Source organism: Heterodontus francisci, chromosome 28 (genome assembly GCF_036365525.1).
Source record: "Heterodontus francisci isolate sHetFra1 chromosome 28, sHetFra1.hap1, whole genome shotgun sequence".
NCBI classification, from domain to species: Eukaryota; Metazoa; Chordata; class Chondrichthyes; order Heterodontiformes; family Heterodontidae; genus Heterodontus; species Heterodontus francisci.
Window position 1 is genome coordinate 36,422,932 of NC_090398.1, and position 9,037 is coordinate 36,431,968.

Here is a 9,037-nt window from a genome sequence, read left to right on the forward strand (position 1 = left end):
GGAGAAGGCGTTCGACAGGGTGGATCACGGATATCTTTTTGGGACACTGCATGCATTTAGACACAGGCCACATTTTGTGCCCTGGGTCTAACTTTTACTCGCTGTCACAGAGCGTCTGATTGATGCTAGCGGGTCCTTGATGACACCCCTTCTCTTTCAGGAAGGAGTACATCAGGGATCCCCCATGTCAGGCCAATTGTGCACCATCTGCGTGGAGCCATTCCTGTGCCAGCTTCACAGGTGATTGACGGGTTTAGCTCTGCATGGGTTGGCCATGCGGCTCCTCCTTTTGGCATACACCGATGACGTGCTCCTCGCAGTCACTGATCCCATTGACGTGCAGATAATGCACGAGTGCAATCACACCTTTTCTTCTGTGTCCTCCGCAGGAAATCAATTGGGAGAAATGTTCTGGACTCCTGGTGGGTCGGTGGCGCGTGAATTCCCTGCCGGAGTAGTTCACAACTTTGGCGTCGTGCACCACGCACCTCCTCTATCTGGGAGTCCACTTTACTCCCACTGAGGAAGTCTGGTCAGCAAACTGGCAGGAGTTGACGGTTTGGGCATTCGACAGGACAGTTCCGAAGGCTTTCTTACAGGGGATGAGCGCTGGTCATAAGCCAACTGATGTCATCGATGCTGTGGTACCGTTTAGTCACTTTCGGCCCACCCCCTGCATTAGACACCAAGATCCAGAAGTAGCTCATTGATTTCTTCTGGGGCAAGAGGAAACATTGGGTGTCTGCCGCGTGCCTGAGTCGTCCGACTGAGGAGGGCAACCTGTCGTTGGTGTGCGTACAGACACAGGCTGAAACATTCCGCCTTCGGACCCTGCGGAGAAACCTGCTGCCCCAGATGGTGTGCGATGGTGATGTATTTTTTATGCCAGTGTCACTGCCTTCAGGACGACACGCAGCTCTCCGTGGAGAACATTAGCCGCACCTCTCTGAGGGAGTTGCATGTCTTTTATCGGGATCTGTTCAGAGTCTGGAGCATGGTCGCCTCCATGGCAGAAGAGAGGGCCTCGGATGTTCGAGCGGCTAGCTCCAGGGATGGGCCGACGGACGGAGGAGTAGCTGAAGCCCCTGTGATGCCCCTCACGGCGGGTTGTGATGGGAGTAAGGAATGAGGAGCACTCCGGGCCGAGCTAACCCCGCTTGGCCAACTGCTCCTCGCACCCAGGTCCCGAAATCCTCCTCAGAAACCAGAACCACACAACCCGAGCTGCCTCTCGGAAATGCCCTCCATGCCACTGGGTCTGGAGAGGTTTCCTGTATGGGCTTCTCCTGTACACTCTCCACTTCCACGCCCTCGTTTTCCAGCAGGATAGACTGTGGTGGCGTGCTGTCATCTGGCGACCAGGGGAAGCCCTGGTGGAGGTCTCTCTACGCTGGAGACCTCCCCCTTTACATCGGGGACCTGGGGTGGAGGATGCTGCACAGGGCAGTTCCGTGCAATAGACTTTTAAGCTGGTTCAAGGACTCCCAGTCTGCCTGCAATCTCTGTGGCCCAGACGAGTCCATGTTCCATGTAGACATGGAATGTGCTAGTTTTCAGCCCTTGTTCGCGAATTTGAAGGGGCTTCTCCTCATGTTTTGGCTGTACTTCAACCCCACGCTCCTGATCTTTGTGCACCCGGTGTGGAGTGTCATGGGCCAGGAGGAGTATCCCCCTGTCGGTCTGCTTCTGAACTTGGCCAATGTGACAAATTGCAGGTCCAAGTTGCGGGACATCGGGAGTTCCGTCCACCTTGATTGGCTTCCCCTCTTCTATGGTTATGTTCACGCCCAGATGTCCCTGAAGAAGGAGCATGTAGTGTCCGCCGGTTCACTTGAGGACACCCGTGCCCAGTGGGCATTGCACGACTGGAGAGCATCATTGACAATTTTAATGAAGTTAAGACATAAATAAATGCGGGGGTATATACAGAGTAAAGCCCCCTATATATTGTCCCATCAAACACTTCCATGGCAGGTTCATAGCAGAGCGGCTGTTAGAGGGTATATCAACATCTGGCATGTGGGTGTCTTTCAAACGTCAGCTGATTAGAATTCAGGACCAGCATGTTCCTGTGAGGAAGAACGGCAAGTTTGGCAAGTGTCTGGAAGCTTGGATAACGCGGGATATTGTGAGCATGGTCAAAAAGATAAAGGAAGCATTTGTAAGGGCTAGAAGGCTAGGAACAGACGAAGCACTTGAGGAATATAAAGACAGTAGGAAGAAACGTAAGCAAGGAGTTAGGAGAGCTAAAAGGGGTCATGAAAAGTCATTGGCAAACAGGATTCAGGAAAATCCCAAGTCTTTTTATACGTATATCAAGAGCGAGAGGGTAACCAGGGAAAGGGTTGGCCCACTCAAGGACAGAGATGGGAATCTATGTGTGGAGCCAGAGGAAATGGGTGAGGTGCAAAATGAGTACTTTGCATCAGTATTCACCAAAGAGAAGGACTTGGTGGATGATGAGCCTAGGGCTGGGAATGCCCATAGTCTCCGTCATCTCATTATCAAAAAGGAGGAGGTGTTGGGTGTCTTCCAAAGCATTAAGGTAGATATGTCCCCAGGACCTGATGGGATCTACCCTAGAATACTGAGGAAGGCCAGGGAGAAAATTGCTGTGGCCTTGACAGAAATCTTTGCATTCTCTTTGGCTACAGGTGAGGTCCCAGAGGACTGGAGAATAGCCAATGTTGTTCCTTTGTTTAAGAAGGATGGCAAGGATAATCCAGGAAAGTATAGGCCGGTGAGTCTTACGTCAGTTGTAGGAAAACTATTAGAGAGGATTCTTCGGGTCAGGATTTACTCCCATTTGAAAACGAACGAACTTATTGGCGAGAGACAGCATGGTGTTGTGAAGGGGAGGTAGTTTATCACTAATTTAATTGAGTTTTTTGTGGAAGTGACGAAGATGTTTGATGAAGGAAGGGCAGTGGATGTTATCTATATGGACTTTAGTAAAGCCTTCGACAAGGTCCCGCATGGCAGACTGGTACAAAAGGTGAAGTCACACGGGATCAGAGGTGAGCTGGCAAGATGGATACAGAACTGGCTCAGTCATAGAAGACAGAGTGTATCAGTGGATGGGTGTTTTTTTGAATGGAGGGATGTGACTAGTGGTGTTCCACAGGGATCAGTGCTGGGGCCTTTGCTGTTTGTAGTGTATATAAATGATTTGGAGGAAAATGTAGCTGGTCTGATTAGTAAGTTTGTGGATAACACAAAGGTTGGTGGAGTTGCGGATAATGATGAGGATTGTCAAAGGATACAGCAGGATATAGATCGGCTGGAGACTTAGGCAGAGAAATGGCAGATGGAGTTTAATCTGGACAAATGTGAGGTAATGCATTTTGGAAGGTCTAATGCAGGTGGGAGGTATACAGTAAATGGCAGAACCCTTAGGAGTATTGACAGGCAGAGAGATCTGGGCATACTGATCACAGGTCACTGAAAGTGGCAACGCAGGTAAATAAGGTCGTCAAGAAGGCATACGGCATGCTTGCCTTTATCGGTTGGGGCATAGAGTATAAAAATTGGCAAGTCAAGTTGCAGCTGTAAAGAACTTCAGTTAGGCCACACTTAGAATATTGCGTGCAATTCTGGTCGCCACACTACCAGAAGGACGTGGAGGCTTTGGAGAGGGTACAGAGGATGTTTACCAGGATGTTGCCTGGTCTGGAGGGCATTAGCTATGAGGAGAGGTTGGAAAAACTCGGATTGTTTTCACTGGAACGACGGAGGTGGAGAGGCGACATGATAGAAGTTTACAAATTTATGAGCGGCATGGACAGATTGGATAGTCAGAAGCTTTTTCCCAGGGTGGAAGAGTCAGTTACTAGGGGTCATAAGTTTAAGGTGCGAGGGGCATAGTTTAGAGGGATGTGCGAGGCAAGTTGTTTACACAGAGGGTGTTGAATGCCTGGAATTTGCTGCCAGGGGAGGTGATGGAAGCAGATACGATAGCGACGTTGAAGAGACATCTTGACAAATGCATGAATAGGAAGGGAATAGATGGATATGGGCCCCGGAAGTGCAGAAGATTTTAGTTTATGCAGGCATCAAGATCGGCGCAGGCTTGGAGGGCCGAGTGGCCTGTTCCTGTGCTGTACAGTTCTTTGTTCTTTGTTCAGCCTTGCTTCCATACCGAGTTAAACTCCATCTACACTGTCCCATCAAACAGTCCCAGGGCAGGTAGAGCACAGGTGTAGATATAGAGTAAAGCTCCCTCTGCACTGTCCCCATCAAACGGTCCCAGGACAGGAACAGCACAAGTTTAGATACAGAGTTATACAAGGTTCAAATCCGACCACAGCAGAAGGAATTGAAATCTGGAATATAAAAAAAAAGCTGCCCTAATTTTTTTTTTAGAACATTACAGCGCAGTACAGGCCCTTCGGCCCTCGATGTTGCGCCGAACCGTGAAACCATCCGACCTACACTATTCCATTTTCATCTATGTGTCTATTCAATGTCCACTTAAATGCCCTTAAAGTTGGCGAATCTACTACTGCTGCAGGCAGGGCGTTCCACGCCCTTACTACTCTCTGAGTAAAGAAACTACCTCCCACATCTGTCCTATATCTATCACCCCTCAACTTGAAGCTATGTCCCCTCGTGTTTGCCATCACCATCCGAGGAAAAAGACGCTCACTATCCACCCTATCTAACCCTCTGATTATCTTATAAGTCTCTATTAAGTCACCTCTCCTCCTCCTTCTCTCCAACGAAAACAACCTCAAGTCCCTCAGCCTTTCCTCGTAAGACCTTCCCTCCATACCAGGCAACATCCTAGTAAATCTCCAATGATGGCAATGAAACCATTGTGGATCATTGTCAAAACCCATCTGGTCTATTAATGTCCTTTCGGGAAGGAAATCTGCTGTCCTTACCTGGTCTGGCCTACATGTGACTCCAGACCCAAAGCAATTTAGTTGTCTCTTACATGCCCTCTGAAATGGCCTAGCAAGCCTCTCAGTTGTATCTAACCGCTAAAAAGTCAATAGCACTGTGGGTGTACCTAACCCCCATGGACTGCAGCGGTTCCAGAAGGCAGCTCACCATCTTCTCAAGGGCAATTAGGGATGGGCAATAAATGCTAGCCTGGCCACCGTCGCCCACATCCCAGGAATGAATAAAACAAAACGCTCTTTCTGCACAGTCCCATCAAACACACAAAGGAGAGGTACAGTGCAGGATTAGATACCGAGTAAAGTTCCCTCTACATATGCCCCATTCTCTCTTCCAGTCTCCCCAACTCTCACTGCCTTCCAGCACCTGTCTCTGTCTCTCTTTCACCATCTCCCCCTCTGGAAAGCAAGAGGGAGAGATTGCAATGGAGACGTAACAGCAGGAGGAAGAGATGGAGAGAAAAAAAAGAGATGAACAGAGAATGGAAAATGGAATTGAGAGAGTTAAAGAGAGAGGAAGAGGGAGAGAATGATAGAGAGAGCTTACAAGCAAGACTGGTTTCCTACCTCTCTGTCCATGCCTCACACTCCCTATCTGTTCGTCTCTCTCTCTCTCTAAATCTATATTTTTCCCTCTCCTGCGGAACTTCACACCCTATGTGTATCTCTTCTATCTTTGTGTACACAGGAATAAAAATTACTTCAAAGTGAGAGTATATTTTACAATTGTTATTTCAAACTCACTTAACAATCTCCCTCTCAGAGCATTATCTCCCAGTCTGTGAACAGAGGGACTTTGGAATATCTGTTCACATCCCCTATGTGGTAGATCATGTGGTTAAAAAGGCATATGGGACACGCCTTTATTTCCCGAAGTATAGATTCGAAGAGCAGGGGGTTATGCTAGAACTGTAAAAATCACTATTTCGACCACAGCTCGAGTACTGCATACAGTTCTGGTCACCACATTACAGAAGGATGTGATTGCAGTAGAGAGGGTGAAGAGGTGAGTGTGTCAGACTAGCTTCCAGATGTTAGTAAAGAGGGATTTGTAGGGTCGACAGGGCTGGGTTTGCCATTGTCGTTTCCAGTGCCTCGGTCGATGCCAGGCGGTCCATCCGGTTTCATTCCTTTTGGATGACTTCGTAGCAGTTAGGTACAACTAAGTGGCTTCCTCGGCCATATCAGAGGGCATGTCGGAGTTAACCACATTGCTGTGGGTCTGGAATCACATGTAGGTCAGACCAGCTAACGACAGCGGATTTCCTCCCCTGAAGATCATTAGTGAACCTGATAGGTTTTTACAACAATTTCATGGCCATCATTAGATTCCAGATCCAGGGGGCGGCACAGTGGCGCAGTGGTTAGCACCGCAGCCTCACAGCTCCAGCGATCCGGGTTCAATTCCGGGTACTGCCTGTGTGGAGTTTGCAAGTTCTCCCTGTGCCTGCGTGGGTTTCTTCCGGGTGCTTCGGTTTCCTCCCACATACCAAAAGACTTGCAGGTTGATAGGTAAATTGGCCATTAGAAATTGCCCCTAGTATAGGTAAGTGGTAGGGAAATATACAGGGATAGGTGGGGATGTGATAGGAATATGGGATTAGTGTAGGATTAGTGTAAACGGGTGGTTGATAGTCGGCACAGACTCGGTGGGCCGAAGGGCCTGTTTCAGTGCTGTATCTCTCCAAACTCTAAACTCTAATTCCAGATTTATTAATTAAATTCAAATTACACCTTCTGCTGCGGTGGGATTCGAACCCATGTCCCCATATCATTACCCTGGGTCTCTGGGTTACTAGTCCAGTGATAATACCACAACACCACCGCCTGCCCAGAGGAGCGATATCGACGTTCCTTCACAGTCACTGGGTCAAAATCCTGGAACTCCCTTCCTAACAGCACTGTGGGTCTACATACCCCACATGGACTGCAGCTGCTCAAGAAGGCAGCTCACCACCACCTTCTCAAGGGCACTTAGGCGTGGACAATAAATGTTGGCCTAGCCAGTGGCTCTCACATCCCATGAACGAATAAAAAAAATAAATCAGATGGTGCAAAGTTAGTTCATAGAATATTTTCGGGATAGTTTCTTGGAACAGCACGTTCTGGAGCCAACCAGATAAAGGCTATACTAGACCTGATATTGGACAACGAGGTAGGATGAAACATTCCATCACTTTGCTGATGATTGAGGGTCGACTGATAGTATGGTAAATGTCTGAATTGGATTTTGCCTGCTTTTAGTGAACCGGAGATACTTCAACAAATGTCCACATAATCTTGTAGATACCAGTACTGTAGCTGTACCGGAACAGCAGAATTTTGGTTCAGTGTTCACCCATTGTGGAGACAGTCACATTAGTAGATAGTTTATTAACAAGGCCTCGGAAGCCTCATTTAATTTAATGTTGGCTCCGCCAAGCTGCACTTCAGAAAGAACCAGTGACAGGTTATGGTCTACGTGGATGTGGTACGGAGCGGGTGGAAGGTTAGCCCCGAACTAGGAGTGGGCATCAACAAGCTCCTGTCCAGCGCCCAGGACTTGACTTCCACCAAGGACATGGGATGCATGATGACTCAATGCTGCCCAGAGGATGCGATTGGCTATCACATCTTCTTGGTCCTTTCCAGGGAGTCTCTCGCTGAGTCAGTGAATACTAACTGGTTAATCTGGATGGGGAAAGGAGCCATCGACTAGATCTGGCAGAGGGTGGGGGTGGGTCATTAACCGATATAGGAATTGCAGAGTTTGAGGAGGTGAGGGGTGAGATTAAGGAAGGTTAATCGACCAAATCAGGAATCACGGTCCTGGGGGCAGGATGGAGGTTGCGGTAGACAGACAGTGCTTGCTGCAGAATGAGCCGATAACATCTCAGTCACTCTGTAAATGGTTGGTCCATCGATACCTTTCTGCAATGAAAGATGGTGGAGTGATAATGAATGATCCACGGAGAGTCCATCGGTCATTTACAGCGAGCATGCGAGTAAAAGGGGCCACGGGCGTGTAAGCAAACCCTGATGCTTCTATATCCGTGTTGGTTTAATGATTCCCCACCTGAATTCTCTCAATAATTTTCCCATTCTATCTTTGCAGCATTGGCCTTTTGCAGCCGTGTTGTAGGCACTGAGGCCCACAAGCACAGACCTCGAGGTTCCCTGGGTTCATCACACCAGCCGAGACTGAGTTAGCAGAACTCGCCTGGTGAGTAACTGACTGATCCCCTCCTGATCCTGTGTAACTGGCTCAAGGGGTTGAATGACTTCCTCCTATTCCAGTGCAACAAGATCTAGAGCCTGAATGGCCTCCTCAATTTCCTGTCTAAAAATCACGAGAGGCTGAATGACCTCCTCTTTTTCCAGAGTAACAGAATTAAGAAGTTGAATGGCTTCCTCCAGTTACTGCATAACAGGCTCGGGGCGGGGCTTAATAGCCTCCTCCTGTACTTGTGAAAAACAGACTGCAAAGACCGAATGGCTTCTTCGAGAACTGATCGGAGTTGAGTGACTTTATGTATCTATTTGTGAGAGTGAGTGTGTGTGTGCGTGCGTGTGTGTGTGCTTGAATACAGACACGCAGGCATGACGTCTGCAACTTCCAAACTCACGATCACTACCACCTGTAATGACAAGAGTAGCAGGCGCGTGGCGACAACACCACCTGCAAGTTCCCCTCTGGGTCATTCTCACGATCCCGACTTGGTAATACATAGGTCACCCCTTCATTGTTTCTGGATCAAATCCTGTGATTCCCTACCTAACAGCGCTAGGGGTGTACGCAGGCCCACATGGACTACAGTGGTTCATGAGTTGCTCACCACCATATTCTCAAACGGTAACTCGGGATGGGCAATAAATACCGACCATGCCTGTGACGTCCATATCGAGACATATGAACATTTATAGAAAAGAACAGCGGATGAAGCAACATCTGTGACCTTAAGATTACAACTTTAGGAAAGAATGAACTGAGAGGTTACAACTATCTGGGAATATTGAACATCCCCTGGGGCTCTTTTCTCCAAACAAGGCAAGGCAGAAGGGTGACCTGATAGAAGTGTTTAAAATTATGAATGGGTTTGGTCAGGTTAACATAGAGAAAATGGTTTGACTTGCAGGTGAAACGAGGTCTAGGGCTA